General features: G+C 51.9%; 1 long non-coding RNA gene across 1 annotated transcript; it reads right to left on the bottom strand.

Annotated features, from left to right (window-relative positions):
• Positions 1 to 2,154: 2,154 nt before the first annotated feature.
• Positions 2,155 to 16,596, bottom strand: LOC122443761. Its single transcript, XR_006270107.1, has 4 exons — positions 16,410 to 16,596; positions 11,178 to 11,458; positions 5,325 to 5,455; positions 2,155 to 2,833 (listed from the first exon to the last, which is right to left on the bottom strand). It is a non-coding gene; the product is annotated as an uncharacterized LOC122443761 (long non-coding RNA).
• Positions 16,597 to 17,546: the final 950 nt, after the last annotated feature.

The raw sequence follows: 17,546 nt of genomic DNA on the forward strand, positions 1-17,546 counted from the left end.
CAACAGGAATTGCCCCCTGTGTGATTCCCCCCAGCAGGAACTAACCCCCAGCAGGAACTGCCCCCTGTATGACTCCTCCCCAGCAGGAACTACCCACCCCAAGCAGGAACTGCCCCCCTGTGTGACTCCTCCCCAGCAGAAACTACCCCCCCAGCAGGAACTGCCCCCCTGGGTGATTCCCCCCAGCAGGAACTGCCCCCTGTGTGACTTCCCCCCAGCAGGAACTGCCCCCTGTGTGACCCCCCCTAGCAGGAACTGCCCCCCTGTGTGACTCCTCCCCAGCAGAAACTACCCCCCCAGCAGGAACTGCCCATTGTGTGATTTCCCCCCCAGCAGGAACTGCCCCCTGTGTGACTTCCCCCCAGCAGGAACTACCCCGTCAGCAGGAACTGCCCCCCTGTGTGACTCCTCCCCAGCAGAAACTACCCCCCCAGCAGGAACTGCCCACTGTGTGATTTCCCCCCCCCTCAGCAGGAACTGCCCCCTGTGTGATTCCCCCCAGCAGAAACTACCCCCCCAGCAGGAACTGCCCCCTGAGTGACTCCCCACAGCAGGGACTGTCACCCCCCAAGCAGGAACTGCACTTCCGTGTGACTCTCCCTGCGCCAGGAGCCCTCAGAGCAGGTGCCAAGATTTCTGCTCCTCATTCTGAAAGCAGCCCTTTCTCAGTGTCTCAGGGGAGACTCAGGATTCTAATTTTAAGCTCCACCATCAAGGGGACGTGAGAGTTCTAGAACTGGAGCAAAGACAGGGTAACCTCAGGGTTTGGAGCTGGTTCCACTCCACTGTGTCCTTAAACAGTTAAGATAGAATACGGTAAAGAGTAACCTGAACCTGTGCAGGAAGGGCCTCTCCTGCCAAGCAGGACAGCAGGCTCTGCCACGGACAGTGCGCTGATCCGGCCCCTTGGCCTCCGGCAGAACCTGGATGCACGTTTCACCAGGTGATGGATTTTGCCTCGTCATTCCCCACATATTTTTTTCTTGCAGATTAAACACTGTTAACAGGGTTCTTTCCCCACCTAATACATCCTATCAATCAAGTCCTTGTCTTTTTAGATAAGCTCTTCTGTGCTCATCCGGGAAAATAAAATAGCTCTGCAGGCTCTGTTCTAAATGTCCCGTCTTCATTGCACATGTGTTTTACCTTTTCTGTGTCTCAGGCTAAGGCTTGAGTTCCTTAGGTGGAATTACTCAGCCAGACGGAATGTTCCAGCGAGATGGCTCCACTGTCCACATGTGCGTATGAGGTTTGGGCCCTGAGGTCCCAGCCCCTAAAGTGGTGTCGGTCGGCCCCCCAGGGCCTGGTGGCTACCACTTCCCCAGCACTGTCTGCTGCCCGCCCCCAGCCCCCCACCCCAGGCCTGGAGGCCCAACCCGCTCTGAGAGAGTCCCAGGGGAAGACAAAAGCAAGAGTATCCAAAAAAGGACATTTCTTAGAAATGCAGCGAAAGCCCTGATTTTCATGATTCAATTTACATACCCGACTCAGAGGTGCTGAATTTCCTCTTTGCTACAGTTTGTGCTAATTTCTCAGAAATGCTGGAGGCTGGCATTTTAGCAAAACCCACTTCGAAGAAGCAAACAGTGGTTTCTTTATAGTGAATTCCCAGCTCTTTGTGGAAAGACTTATTTTCCATTAAAAAAAAATTTCCCCTCAAAACTTTTTTATTATGAGAACTTCAAACGTCAGAGAAAGGTTAAAAGTGGGGTGAGATGAATACCCCTGGGACCTGCAGGGGCTGAGCCCTGTTCACGGCAGGGTCTGCCATCCACAGTTGGTTTCCACTGGTACCTTCTGCTGACCTTAGGATGGTGCTTTTAGACACCTCACAGGCGTCTCCAGAGAAGTGGACCTTCTTGCACACAGACTGTCGTGTCCATGGCTAAGAAAATCAGTGATAATTCAAAGGCATCATCTAATACCTCATCCACATTTAAGGTTCCCAGTTGTCCTAAGAAGCTTTCCTGGCTGCTTCCTTTTTTTTTTTATTTTTTATTTTTATTTGTTTATTGTATTTTTGGCTGTGCTGGGTCTTTGTTGCTGGGCGGGCTTTCTCTAGTTGCAGCAAGTGGGGGCTACTCTCCAGTTGTGGTGTGCTGGCTTCTCGTTGCGGTGGCGACTCGTTGCAGAGTGTGGGCTCAGTAGCTGTGGCTCACTGGCTTAGTTGCCCTGCAGCATGTGGGATCTTTCCAGACCAGGGATCAAACCCATGTCCCCTGCATTGGCAGACAGATTCCTAACCACTGGACTACCAGGGAAGTCCCATGCCTGCTTCCTGTGATTCAGGATCCAGCGAGGGTCACGCCTGCTGTTGGTTTGTCTCAGGTCCTTTTTCTCCTAGCATCATTCCCTCCCTTTTGCTCTTTCATCTTCTTTGCTCTCTTCTTTTCCCGTCTTCTGTCGCATGTCCCGTGGAGTGCCCTGCAGCCTCCTCTCTGCTTGCCCCTCCCTGCCTGGTTTGACTGTGTCCTCCTCTTCCTTCTGTGAGTCCTGAACGCTGAACAGTGTCTCTGTGGGCTCCCCTGGGTTGGGCCACATGTTTTGAGAAGACCCCCAGGTGAGGCGTGTCCTTCCTATTGCATCTCATCAAGTGGAGTCCTGTGTCAGCTCACCTGCCTTGCATGATACTGACGGGGCCAGATGTCCCCATGTAAAGGCCCCGGCACACCCAAGCAGTCACCTGTGGCTGATGCTTTGGCGCCCCGTGCGTCCTGGTCCCCAGCCACTGCGGGTGATGGCTGCAGCTTTCACTGATGGCTTTCCAAAGCTGTCTTTCCTCCCATGTTTCCTAGACTGTGCTCTCTTGTGAAGGAGAGCTTTGTTTTGTTTCCTTTGATGAAAAAAATATAGAAAATAACAATGAATAATATAACAAAACCTGTATTTTCACCACCCAGAATCACGTTATAAGGTTGGCATATTCGCCTTCAAGTTTTTCTTTCAAAAAAGAAAAGATTACAGTGAAAGCTCTGAAGCTGCCTGACCCCACCTGACTCCTCCCCTCACCAGGAGGAACCACCCTCAACAACAGGGCTCTGTCCTCCAGGGTTATTTTTATACCTTCAAAAGAATGTGTTTATCTCTGAACTTACAGTACACAGCACTATTTGCATGTTATTTTTAAATGTTTTGTATAAATAGAACTCTGTATATATCATCATGTTTTTACCCATTGTTGCAATCAACTCAAATTAGTGCACATATGGTTAGTGCATTCCTGGTGTGGACCTAGAGTGTTCTTGGTGTAGACCTGGTGTGTGCCTAGTATGTTCCTGGTATGTTCTTGGTGTGGTCCTGGTGTGTGCCTGGTTTGTTCCTGGTGTGGACCTGGTGGTTCTGATGTGTTCCTGATGTGGACCTGGCGTGTTCCTGGTATGGTCCTGGTGTGGACCTGGTGTGGTCCTTTTCACCACCCCACACCCAGTCTGTCCGCAGAGGAGGAACACCTAGGTTGTTTCTCATTCCTTGGTGTTATGAGCATCAGTATCCCAGGGATACCTGTGTAATCTGTTTGTGCCAACACACAAGCATCTCTCTGGGGGGTGAGTGTTGTCCAGCAGGACCTCAGACCTTGAGGTCTACACATCCCGATTTCAGTGACTGTTGACGTCCTACTCACTCCCTGTGGCGATGGGCAACCTTCCTCATTCCTCTGTGTCTCTTTCTGTGCAGGCAAAGTTGTTTAGATTTTTTGGCAACCTCACATGTGACAAGTGTATGTTGTGGCTTTAATTTCCTGATTGCTGGTGAGGCTATGCACACGTGCTCAGTGGCCATTGAGAGAAGGCCTGTGATCACTCAGGGGGAAGGAGGGGGCCTAGGGAGTGCACCTGGGCCCCCGAGGCCAGAGGAGATGCTGTTTTAGTGACCAGGGGAGCCCTTGGAGCCACCGTCACGTGGGCCTGTGGAGGTAGTGTGCTTATGCTCAGCTCATAAGGCTCTCACGTTTCTATTAATAATAGCACTTGCCACCCATGGCTCACCATGCACCAGGCAGTTTACCTAGTCAGACCTTATTTGATCCACTTGGAAATGCTTGTATTTATTATCCTGTTTTGCTGAAGAGGACACAGAGGGTCAGAGAGGTGCACCCACCTGCCTAAGGTCACAGAACTGGTAAGCATGCTGCCTCCAGCCCCAAACCTTTCCCTCCACACAGCCCCTTCCACCTGCCCAACACTCCCAGAGGGGAGAAAAACGGCTCGAGCTTTGCTTCCCTTCCCCTGAGCTGTGAGCAGAGAAATGGTTTGTAAATGAAAAAGTCCAGCCTTACAAATAGTTCCCAGCTTTCTAAACAGGATTTCTGGGTCAGAAGGCTGTCCAGTGCTCCTCCCCAGGGCAGCTCAGGAAGGAGAGGGGGGTGGTGGTCTCCCAGTTTCTTGTAGTTTTTGGACCAGGTTGTAGCCAGGTGGGGGGACAGAGTGCAAGGCTCCAGACACCTGGTTGTGTCTCAAGTTTGGGAGCAGGAGGAACTGCTCTCCCCACTCCCTCCTGGCCCCTTCCCCAGCCCTCTGTTTCACACATGGTGTTGGGGGAGACGTTTCCAGGCCCCCCCTCGGCCCCCAGAAGCAGGGCTCCAGGAGCAGGTGCCTCCGCCCAGGTCCTAGGTGGGAAAGGAGGCTGGGAAGGGCAGCAGAGTGGGGACTGGTCCTCAGCCCAGCGGTGAGCTCTGAGCACAGTATGCACATGTCGAGTGAATAAAGGAAGGACGAAAAGACTGAAAATTAAGAGCAAAGGATGCTCGCGCATTTGCCTCCTAGGGGTTCGGCTGGGTGGAGGGAGAGGAAGGAGACCAGTGAAGTGGGTCCTTAGTGAGAAGGTGATACCCGGCCCTCCTGACATGGGAGGCGGTGGTGCCTCAGCGAGGACTTGTCCATGGTCCCCGAACTGGAGGACGTCCTGTGTGAGAAGAAGCATGAAGCTGGCCCGGAACTGGACGAGGTCTTCCTCAAGCTGCCCTGGCCTCCTGGGTCTCCTCCCCGCCTTCCAGTCTTTGTTGATTCCGGGCTCTGGTGCTGAGGGTGACACAGAGCTCCAGTGTCTGGCTCCCTGGCACCTGGGCTGATGGTTTCTGACCCCCAGAAGCCCAGGGCTGTTCCCTCCCGTCAGGTCACCTCACCCCAGGCTCGTTTTGCCTGATCTTGACCTTGGTGAGAAGCCCTCGGGGACCGTTTGTGCTTGTTGGTGTGGCCCCCACTCTGCCTGTGTCGTGTGTGTTGCTGTGGGTCACCCACCGCGTCCTCAGGCTGATGGACGTTCGGAAGTTCAGTTCAGGGTTATTACAAACAGCTGTGCAAATGTTCCTTTGCTGCAGAGCTTACCTGGGAGTGAAATCTCGAGCTCCGGGGAGGCCTAAGTCCTTGGCCCCATCCCCAGCAAGGACGGCGTTGCACAGACATCCAGGCCCTGCTTTGAGCCAACGCGTCCCTTCTCTGAGCCTCAGTTTCCTAGTCTGTAAAGTGGGCGGTGAAGACAGGTGAAATGAAGGCCTTAAGCTCTTCCCCAGGAGTGACCCTCCCTTCCCTAGAATCCGCAGGGAAGCTGCTGTGGCCCAGTGGGCTGGGGGTGAGGGGGACCAAATGTGGGTTTCACTTGTCCCAAGAGGATGAGCCCTGAATCTTTCTTCCAGGAATGACACCGCTGGGGTCAGGATGCTCTGAATCCCAGAGTTCACACTCCCACCCCCTGAGGAGGCTTTATGAGCCAGCTTCCCACCCACCATCCTCCCAGGTGATGGGGACTGCAGCTGGGCCCACAGCAGAAAGGCACAGGGTTCTGCCCCCAGTCTCCACTGCCCCACCCGGGGCCCCTCCTGGCTTAGGGTGGCTGACACCCAGGGCGGGGCAAGGCCAGCACCGACTCCGTCTCCACAAGGCTCTCCGCCTGGGTTAGTGGTGCCAGGAGACCCTCCTGGGAACCATGCTAGGGAGAGGAGCAGAAATGGCATACCTGTGTCACAAGCACATCTGTGTCACCACCACCCCCCACACCTATGTCACAACCACACATTTCACAACCACGCCGAACACCTGTGTCACCCTGGCCCACCAGTCAGCACTTCTCTGCCTGCAAACCCTTTAGTGCCTCACCGGCCACATCCTGTGCTGGCTCAGGGTCCTCGCACACGCTGTTCCTTCTGCTGGAAACATTCTTCCCTCCCTCCCTCCGCCTGCCTGATGCCCAACTTCCTTTGTGCATCAGCTCCGCCATGGGCACAGGAGGCCTCTCCCAGCCAACAGAGCTCGGGTGCACCCCTAGTCTCCAGCCCCAGCCCCACTCGGCCTCCTGTTTCAGCCCTGAGATGTCATCTCCTGTGTCCTTGGAAGGGACCTGGGCTGGTTCACTTGTGTCCTGGGGGAACAACGGGAGGAGACGCTCCGGAAATGCCTGTCCAGCAGCCCCGCATCTGACTCAGGAAGAAGGGGGACGTGGAGAAGAAGGAGACTTGCCCCCGATCTCCGTAAGCAGCAGCCCTGGTCTCGTCACCATCGGAACCGCCACTCCTGAGCCCTCGCCGAGCAGACTGCTGGGTGCTGAGTGGGAATCCGGGGGATGGCACAGCCAGCGGTCAGCCCGGTGCTGCATGCATAGCACTCACAGGCTCCAACTCCCCGCTGCCCTCCACACCCTCATCCATTGAAGGTGCAGGGGTCCCTTCAAGGTGATATTGAGACGACCACTCTGGCCTCTGCCCCGCCTCCTCCAAGCCACTTCCCCCTCACCTGGCAGGCTCCTTCTTAGAGCCCACCACCCCACACCCAGTTTCCCTCCTGGGCCTTTGCCTGTGGGGTTCTCTTGGCCTGGAAAGCCCTTTGCCTGGGTACCTGCTCGGGTGACCCACTGGCTCCTGCAAGACTCTGTCTGAACCTCACTCCTCCGGGAGGACAGCCCTGACTGTGTCTGGTTCGTGGCACAGGCCCCACATGGCCACTTTCATTCCAGTGAAATCGGGTCACAGTGAAGCCAGAGAGCAGCCCAGATGGTGCAGAAGAAAAGGCTGCAGAAGGCTGTCACGGAGGGGCGGGGGGCCGGGGAGGGGGGCAGCCCCCGTCTGCCCTGATGCAGACCCCAGGACCCCAGACTGTGCATGGCCCTGGCCCTGCTCCCCTGTGGCTCAGCCTCGCCCACTGGGAGCACGGAGGTGGGGGTGAGATGGGGGTGGGGGTGGGCGGGGGAGAGGCCCCCGGTCTAAGAAAACCCATCCTGCTCCAGACGGGCAGCCCTGCCCCCCAGGAGGAGTCCCAGGCTCTGTGTGTGACCTCAGCCCAGGCTCTCCATATCCTGGGCCTATTTTCCTTCCATCAAAACCAGGGGAGGGGATGGTGTGGTCCCACGGCAGGCCCTCTGATTTGAGCAGCTATAAATATCACTCTCGGCGCTTATCTGCTAGGAAACCTACCCGTGGAACCCGCCTGGCCTGCCAAAGTGCGTGTCACTCTGAGCATTGACTGCTGCACCTGTGCCGACTACACCCCAGACCAAGGGCAAGGTCACCTGGTGCCCCCCCTTCCTCTGTGGAGGGACTAGGGTTTCACACGGAGGAGCTGAGACCCAAAAATAGCAGCTGGCCACTCACAGGCCAACCGCCCAGGCCCCAAAAAGGAAGTGAGAGAAAGGTGGGCACTTTTGTTCTTTGTACAGAAGAGAAGTGTTTCTGAGGGCGGGGCCAGGGCCCCGCCCCCCCGCCCCCCAGCTGGTTCTCTCTGGGTGGTTGGCTCCAGCTGTGATGCCCCAGCCACCAGTGAAGAGACAGAAGTACAGAGTCAGGCTCACAAGGGCCAGGGCTGAGGCTGCACCCAGGACTCTGTCCTCTGTCACTCTGGATTGCAGGGGCTCAAGGGGGTCAGGCTGACAGAACTATGTAAAGAAAACCCCATGGTGGGGCTTGCCTGGCCATCCAGTGGTGAGGATTCAGCGTGTCCACCGCAGAGGGCCTGAGTTCTATCCCCGGTCAGGGAACTGAGATCCTGCAAACTGCATGGCTGGGCCAAAAAAGGAAAAGGAAGCCCCACAAGGTCCTCCTGGTGACCCTCCAGGAGGTGACTCGGTAAATTCCTTTGTGAGGTGCCTTCATTTGTAGGTCAAAATAGTCATCCTACACAGAGTCAGACACAACTTAGCCTGCACACAAATACACACACATGTGTGCATACACACAGAGACACGTGCATACACACAGAGACACAGGTACACACACATACCTGCACACACACATACACACCTTCTTGGGTAGAACTACCTGGGGTATGGAGAAGGAAATGGCAACCCACTCCAGTATTCTTGCCTGGAAAAGTCCATGGACAGAGGAGCCTGGAGGGCTGCAGTCCATGGGATTACATGACTGGGCATGTGTGCACGAGGGTGGAGGGAGATGGGTTGGTAGCAATAAACTGGTAGAACTAAAAAATAAAAATAAAAAGAACTACCTGGGGTAATGCAGAGTCAGACCTTGTGGCGACCTTGGAGGAGCTTCTGCACAACCCCCTCCCTGAGAACAATGGTCCCAGCAAGGATGTTTGAAAGCAGAGACTTGGGAGGGTGTGAGGGTACAGCTCTGGCCAGCCCCGCCCACATTCATTCAGCTTCTTGTTTTGGCTGCTCCAGCTGTGTGTCCCCATCTGTCCCTCTCCTGCCCAGACTCTGCCTGAGGCAACAACAGGGACCTGGATAAATAAGACGTGACACATCCTGACTGTGGGATGCTACACAGCAGGAAGAAGAAGTAGATCCTGTGTGTCACCTGGGGTCTGAAGAAAAGTGGCTTAATTGGTGTGAATGTTAAACACAGACCCCAAATAATATGCGGTGCACTTACACCCAGGTGTAAACTGCAAAAGCTGGGCTGAAAATGCAGAAACCAAACTACAAGAAAGGTTACCTCCAGGATGGGACAAGGCATCGCTGGGCTTGTTCAGAGAAAGCAGGTCAGAAAAATACAGAGCAGACACAACCAGTTGTAAACAGTGCCCCTCTGGGGATTTCATCAATTATTTCTTGGATGGCTCTGAATATTAAAACCTTCTAGGCATTTGTTCAACTGTTGATTTTTTTTTTCTTTTATGGTGCTTTTGGCATCGTGTCTAAAGTCTCTCATATATTTTTCTAGAAGTTTTGTACTTTTAGGTTTTACATCAAGGTCCGTGTTCCCTTTTGTGTTGATTTTTGTATACAGTGTATTAGCAATATTTTGTATTAAATTTGTTTATTTACTTATTAACAGTAGGTCCTTTCTGATTATCTATTTTAAATATAGCAATGTGTACAAGTCAATCCCGAGCTCCCAATCTGTCCCTCCCCCTATTAATTTTTATGTATAAATCCAAGTTCTTTTTTTTTTTTTTTTCCGAATACAGACTTCAATTGTTCCAGCACCATTTGTTGAAAGACTAGCCTTTCTTCACTGAGTTTCCTTTGCGCCTTTGTTGAAATTCACTTGTCCAGACCCGTGGGTCTATTTCTAGACTTTCTGTTTTGTACCATTGACCTAAGTGTCTGCTGGACACCAATGCCACACTCTCCTTTTCACTGTAGCTTTAAACCAGCTAGTGTCCATTCTTCAACTTTGCTATTTTTCAGAGTTATTTTGAATATTCTAGGTTCTTTGCATATCCATATAAGTAGGATACAAACACATGTACATATTTCTCAATTCTATTGGTTCTCTTTCTCTGGAGAATGTTGACTAATACACCCAGTTTCTGGCACACAGGAGGCCATAAATGCTTGCTGAATGAATTAATAAGCTTCTCTGTTTGTTCGTCCTTATACCCCTAGCACCTGACAGGCAGAACAGTAAATGTGAGTGTGCATTTGTCTGCTTTAAGACCAGGAACCCACAGACAACGCTGTCCAGGGGTTCAGCTCACTCACTGGTCTAAACGCTCCGCCTTCGTGCCCCTTCGCCTGCGGCTCTGGGCCAGCTTCCCTCGGAAATGCACCACTGCTACGTGGGGTGATTATGAAACCGTAAAACCACAAGGAGACCCATTTGTTTTACGAGGCAGATCTCAGGGCCATCTACGAGCTTTGCAGGCAGGAGGGTTTTGTTTTTGAAAACTGAAATTACAGAATAAGTGCCTAAAGAGGCGAGAGAGAGAACTTCACTATTTGGGTTCAAATTAGCAACGTGAGTATTCTGGGCTCCCGCTAGGAAAGGCGGGTGCTGTCTGGTAGGAGTACCTGCAGGGCTGTGGGTTTCCTCCTAGCCAGGCCCCCGTGGTCCTGCCACGAGAGGAGCAGCTATGGGGAGACCAGACACCTCAGGGGCCACAGAGAGTGGGGCGCGTGGGCAAGCAGAGTGATGATGTCAGTGGGCTGGGAAGACCTGCCTGCTGGGGCAGGGTGATGAGCGGACCCAGAGGATCTCAGGCCCTGCTGCTGGGCGGGGCCACAGAGGGGAGCCACCAGGTGGGGCAGCACATGAAGGCAACCGGCGTCAGCACAGCCCCTGAAGTCCTGTGGGATTTACACTTCCATTCCGATTAAGTAAAGTGAAAAATTCAGCATCTCAGTTTCCTGATGTGCTGGACACCAAGTGGCCGGTGGCTATACTCAGACTGATAGACAATCCATCTCTGACCACACAAGTCCCTGTGGACGGATGGTGCTCGGGGCTGCCTGTGTCTCCCCCCAGTTCTTCTCACATTCTTGACTCCCCTCTGCCCCCACCAAAGGGTTGGGACTGCCCAGTTGTCTGAGAATGTCTCTCTTCCATCCTCGGGTGGAAGAAGGTGATCTGGTCTCCAATGGCTGGGGCCCGGAGCCAGGCCATCTGGCTTTTAAACTTTTGATTGAGGTACAATCTACCATTTTAGCCATTTTCTTTTTTTTTTTTTAGTTCTCCCACTTTATTGCTACCAACCCGTCTCCCTCCACCCTCGTACACACATGCTCAGTCATGTAACCTCAGGGACTTCAGCCCGCCAGGCTCCTCTGTCCATGGACTTTTCCAGACAAGAATACTGGAGTGGGTTGCCATTTCCTTCTCCACATTTTAGCCATTTTCAAGTGTGCATATCTGTGGCGTTCAGCACACTCACCTGCGGTGCTCCTGTCCCCTGAATCTAGCTCCAGAATGTTCTGTCACCTGGGGAGGAGACCCTGTCACCACCTGTGCACCCCTCCCACTCCCCCTAGCTCCCAGCAACCACAAGTCTGCTTTCTGTCTCTGTTACCTTTTCATATAAACAGAGCCATGCAATACATGATTGTCAAGTCTGGCTTCTCTCCTTAGGATGAAGTTTTAAGGTTTATTCATATTGTCATATTGTAGGAAGAATCAGTTCTTCATTCCTTTTTATGACTGAATAATATTCCAGTGTACAGACTGACCACATTTGTTTACCCATTCATCAGTTGATTGGCGTGCAGGGGTTTCCACCTTTTGGCCACTCTGGATAATGCTGCTGTGAACACTTCGTATGAGTATTTGTTTTCAGTCCTTTTGGGTGTATACCTAGGAGCGGAAATGTGGGGTCATGTGGTAATTCTGTTTCACTTTTTGGAAAACTGTCAAACTATTTCCACAGTGGCTGCACCATTTTACATTCCTATCAGCAATGAAGAGTTCTCATTTTTCCACATTGTTGCCAACACTTACTTACTATTTTCCCTTCAAAAGCAAACTATAACTATCCTAGTGGGTATATTTCATTGTGGTTTCAACTTGACTCCTTAATGACATTACATACACTTTCATATGTTCATGTGCTTGTTGGCCATTTATATATTTTGGGGGAAATCTCCAGTCAGGTCCTATACCCATTTTAAAAATTGGGTTATTTGCCTTTTTGTTATTGACTTGTAGGAGTTCTTTTTGTATTCTGATCTGAGACTTCCCTGATAGCTCAGTGGTAAAAGAATCTGCCTGCAATGCAGGAGACTCAGAAGACCTGGGTTCTATCCCTGGGTTGGGAAGATCCCCTGGAGAAGGAAATAGTAACCCGCTCCAGTATTCTTGCTTGGAGAATTCCGTGGACAGAGGAGACTGGCGGGCTACAGTCCACAGGGTCACAAAGAATCAGACACGACTGAGCACGCACATGAGACTTTTGCAGATATCTTTTTCTACTCTGGATTGTTTTGGCTGTTCAGGGTCCCTTGCAATTCCATATACATTTTAGGATCAGCTTTTCTATTTCTTTAAAAAAAAAAAAAAGCCATTGGGATTTGAATCTATTTATTTGCTTTGGGTAGTATTGCATCTTAACAATATGAAGTCTTCCAATCTGTAAACACAAGATGTCTTTCCATGTTATTATGTCTTCTTTCATTTCTTTCAGCAATATTTTGTAGTTTTCAGTGTACAAGCCTTTCACCTCCTTGGTTAAATTTATTTCAAAGTATTATTCTTTTGAATGCCATTGTGAGTAGAATTATTTTCTTAATTTCCTTGTTGGATTGCTCGTTGCTAGTGCATAGAAATACAGCTGATTTTTGTGTGTTGATCCTGTACCTGGCAACTTTGCTAAATTCATTGACTAGCACTAATAGTTACTCAGTGGATTCTTTGAATTCTCTGTATGTAAGGTCACATCAGGGGCTTCCCTAGTACCTTACTGGTAAAGAACCTGCCTGTGAATGCCGGAGACCTGGGTTCAACCCCTAGGTTGGGAAGATCCCCTGGAGGAGGAAATGGCAACTCACTCCAGTAGTCTTGCCTGGGAAATCCCATGGACAGAGAAGCCTGGTGGGATACAGTCCATAGAGTGGAACATGACTGAGCGATTAGACAATAGCAACAACAAAGGTCATGTCATCTGGGAACAGAGATACTTTACTTCTTCCTTTCCAGTTTGGATGATTTTTGTTTGTTTCTTTCTTTCTTTGGTCTAATTGCTCTGGCAAGTATTCCACCACTACGCTGAAGGGCCGGCATTCTAATCTTGCTCCTGTCTTAGGGGGAAGCATTCAGTCTTTTCCGCTGAGTATGATGTCCTTTATCACACTGAGGATGTTTCCTCTCTTCCCAGTTTGGTGAGTGTCTTATCCTAAGGGGCGCTGGCTTTTGTGAAATGTGTTTTCTGTATCAGTTGAGATCACTGTAAGGTACAGTTCCGGCGAGGCAGAAAAGGAAAGACGACCTCAACAGAAGTAGGTTACCTTTATTCAGGCAAGAAAGGGCGACAGTCGGCCTAACGACCAGGCTGAGGCCGAAAGGGATCAGGGAGGCTTCATATTTATAGGGAGGTTTGTGGAAGCGATAAGGGAAACGTCAATCAGGCGGGATATTTTGAGTATTCTTTTCTTGAGATGACACTTGTAGTTGGACAGGGGGTGATAAGTCTTCTGGGCAGGTGTAGGGGTTGGTAGATTTCCAGACAGGAGGTGATACGTCCCAGATAGATGTAACCAACCTGGAGCATCAGGGTGGAACTAAAGTTATGCTTTGTTTTCTCCGAAGTTAGATGATTCAGCAAGGGGCCTTTGAGGCTGTTGTTCTCTTTTCTAGGCCCAAAAGACTCCTTCAATCACCATATGGCTTTTTCCCTTTGTTCTATTAATGTGATGTATTACATTGATTGATTGGGTAGCTCTGATTTTCTAAGACAAGCTGGAAATCTGAATTCCAATGGGAAATCTTGATTCTTTTATTCTTTTTTCCTCTTTCTTTGAAACGTTGACATGAATTAAAAAAATGTGCATGGGGCAAATCAGACTCAATGGACATGAGTTTGAGCAAGCTCCGGGAGATGGTAAAGGACAGGGCAGCCTGGCGTGCTACAGTCCACGGTGTCGCAGTCGGAAACGACTGAGTAACTAAACAACAGCAACAAATCAGACTCAGCTAGAAGACAAAATGGCTCTGCAGCCACCAGTTTGAAATCTCTCATCAAAAAACTTAAAAATTATTTTTCTCTTTGACTTAGGAATTCCACTTCCAAGGGCCCACACAGAAAAAGTGATCCAAAATACAGGCAAAGTTTTAAACCTACACTTGAGTGTCATTTTTTAAAAGTATTAATTTTGGGGGGTGTGCTGGGTCTTCACTGCTGCACACGTGCTTTCCCTAGTTGCAGTGCTCAGGCTTCTCACTGGGTGGCCTCTCTTGCTGCGGCTAGAGAGTGCGTGGACTTCACTAGTTGTGGCCCTGAGGCACGTGGGATCTTCCTGGACCAGGGATCAAACCCACGTGCCCTGCATGGGCAAGTGGATTCCTAACCATTGAACCACCAGGGAGGTCCTTGAGTGTTATTTTTAAAGCCTGAAGTTGGAAAGTTCCTGAACACCCGCAGTGGAGGTCTTAGGGTGCCGTGTTCACCAGGGAACCAGGGTTTTGCTGCCACTTTATGGGGGTTTTAATGAGGACAGAGGGCCAGTGACAGACACGGGTGAGTGATATTAATAGTTGTTGTTCTGTGTAACCAGAATTGTCATCTACTTTGAATAAAAGCTTTTTTTTTTTTTTCTTCTTATGACAAGAAGCAGAGGGCTTGCCCAAGGCCTCCCTGCTGGCCAGGTTCGGTTGCTCAGCAATAGGTCACACCCGCCCATTTCCCAAATGTGGCACAATGTGCTGATGTAACCTTTCTTTTTAGCACTTTCTGCATTTGATTCGCTTTTGAAAACATTTTAATCTCAGGAGCATGTTTCCATTTTGCTGCTTATGTGGTCCACACCCATTTGCTGGCTGGTCATATACAGTAAGTGCTTGGGCAGAAATCTGTTCCCCTGCCCCAGGCCTCCCTAACTTCCATAAGCACTGAGGGCAAAGCCATCTCGAACATGGTTTTTGACATTGCTGGCTGGCAGGGTCAAGAATTAAAAAAAAAAAAACATCCAGGACAACAGTGTTCCTTTTGTTTTGCTTTCAACCATTTGAACTATAGCCATTCACTGAGCTATGTGGGTAAAGGCTGAGATTTGCTATATGAAACATGCCACACCACCGAGATCTGATAGTTCTTTCTGTGGGTTCATCCTGTGAATGCTGAATTCCATTTGAAATAGTCCAAAAGGGGGGAAAAACCGTGTTGCAGTTTGAATACCCACGTGGGGTTGGTCCCATTCCTGCCACATAAGAATGGTGCAGGACTGGGGAGTTCCCTGGCAGTCCAGCGCTTAGAACTCTTTGCTTCCAGTACCAGAGGGCCCAGGGTTCTATTCCAGCTGGGGGAACTAAGATCCCACAAGCCACGAGGCACAGTCAATTTAAAAAAAGGATGAGGCTGTGACTCCCCTTCCCAGAGATGGGCGCGGTGAGGCAAGTCCAGTGCAGACCCCCGCCTACACCGCAGGTGTCTGGCTCGGAGGACAGTGGCTGGTCCCGGAGGTCGGGGAAGGCTCCCGGGAGGAGGAAACATCAGAGGCTCTACTGAGTTCACTAGCGTGCATTCAAATTCACATCCCCAGGCCGGTGATGTGACCTCTTCTGGAAATGGGGTCTTGGTAGACGTGATCGGGGTAGGATGAGGCCGTAATGGAGGACGGAGCAGAGATGGGGCCCAGAGGCCCGCCGCCCCCGCGAGCGGGGTTTGGGGGGCTGGGAACGACCCCAGCCGGGCTTTCAGAGGGGGCTCTGGGCTCGGACTTGGAAGATAAAGCAGGGTCGCTGTCATCCCAGGGCGCGGAGACCCGCAGGCAGCCTGAGGAAGCCCCGCCCGGCCCGCGCAGCGTCCTCCCCGCCGACAGGTGGCGCCCGTCCTCTCGGCGGCCGCGCAGCCGGGCGTGGCCTCAGGGGCCGGCGTGGTCTCAGGGGCAGCTGTGGCGGGAGGGCAGCGTTTGCGGGCAGGGCGTGTGCGGTGCCTGCCCCGCTAGGCCTCCCTGATGTTGAGGCTCGAGCCAAGCCTCCTATCTGATCCGCCTGCGAGGGGGCGGTCTGCTCCGGGGGCCTAAGCAGCCCCCCGTCCTCCTCCCTCGGGGCCGGCCCCCGAAGGACTCGGGCTCGGAAAGGAGCGCGAAATCTGGATTCGGGCCGAGACAGGCCCAGCCGCAACCCCCCACCCCCAGACTCAGTTTCCCTCCGAAACGCCTGCGTTGCGCACTTGCCCTCCACCGAGACGTGCAAACACGCGGAGACGCACTCCGCCCACAGACCAGTCACCCAGCAGAGGCGCCTCCCCGGGTGATCGTGTGTTTCTGTCGGGGGGCGGGGGCGGGGTTGTTGTGTTAGTATTTTTGTTATCGTTAAGTACTCTTAACAGTAGCATTTACCATTTTAATCATTTTAAAGTATGCAGCTGGGTGGCGTTGTGTTCACGTTGTTGTGCAACCGTCACCACCCTCCACCTCCAGAAATTGTTCCTCTTCTCAAAGCGAAACTGTCCCCATTAAGCCTTCTCTCCCCACCCCTTCCCCAGCCCCTGGGCACCACCTCCTGTGTCTATGGATTGGGGCTCTGGGTGTCTTACGTAAGTGGGTCATGCAGCCCAATATTAGTCCTTTTGTGTCTGGCGTGTTTCACTCACCATAATGTCTTCAGCTTCATCCACATTGGAACCAGGGTCGGCATCGCCTCTTTTTCTAAAGCTGAGTAATGCTCCATCGGGGGTATGGACCACACTTGGTTCGTCTGTGGATGGACGTTTGCCTGCTTCCACCTCTTGGTTACTGTGAATTGTGCTGCTCTGAATACTTGTGCGCAAGTATGTGTGGGAGGCGCCTGTACTCCACCCCCCACCCCCGCCCGGGGCCTGTTTCTTAAGGATCGCCCCATAAGTGTGTGTGCCCCCCATGGCAGAACAAGCCCCCTCGCTGGCATCAGAAATGGCCTGTGTTTGCAACATGACACCCACATCTGGGCATAGCCAGGAGTGCATGCCCAGATGTGAGCCTGATCCACCCTGCAGGTGTCCAGCTGGGCCCAGGAGCTGGGAGAGGCAAGTTTCTGAAACAGAACCACCTCTGCCTCCCACTCTCCTTCCCAAAAAAGCACTGTATTCAAATATCTTCTCCAAAAGAAAGACAAAGAATCTTGTCACCTTGAAATCTCATCACTCATGATCCTTAAAATCATGCACACGTAATATTTATGTAACTGTGTTCACGTGACACATAAAGGTTTTGAAACTGCCTGGTGCCTTCAAGGGCAGAGGAGGAGGAAGAAGAGGGGAGGAATTGCTGTGCCTGGTCTGTCCACAGCCCAGCAGTCCAAGACCAGCTGGGGGACAGGTGGTAACTGCTGGGTGGTCACACTGTCTGGGCTTCTGCTCTCACGGACCAGCAGGATTTTCACTGCCCCCGGAAGCAAAGCCAGACCAGTGGAGAGGTGGGTGTTGGCTCAGGACACGGACAAGCTTTCCAATGATTAGAGGAGTGACCTTAAGAGGTCATGAGCCCCTGTCCCTGGAGTATGCAAGTAGAGTTAAAAGACCACTGGTGAGGGATACCATAACAAGCAGGTGTGTGTCGGGGGAGGAGTTCTTGGAGAACCTGGGTGGCCCAGGAGTGCTGATGCTCCTGAGGAACAGTGTTCGCCAGGCTGCCTGGACTACACAGTCTCAGTGGGCAGCATCCAAGAGGAGCTTCATGCAGACGGCAGAGCAGACAGCAGCACTAGCTCCTGGGCGTGGGCCTGCATGGAGTGCTATTCATGGCATGTCCTC

Source organism: Cervus canadensis, chromosome 1 (genome assembly GCF_019320065.1).
Source record: "Cervus canadensis isolate Bull #8, Minnesota chromosome 1, ASM1932006v1, whole genome shotgun sequence".
Classification (NCBI taxonomy): Eukaryota; Metazoa; Chordata; class Mammalia; order Artiodactyla; family Cervidae; genus Cervus; species Cervus canadensis.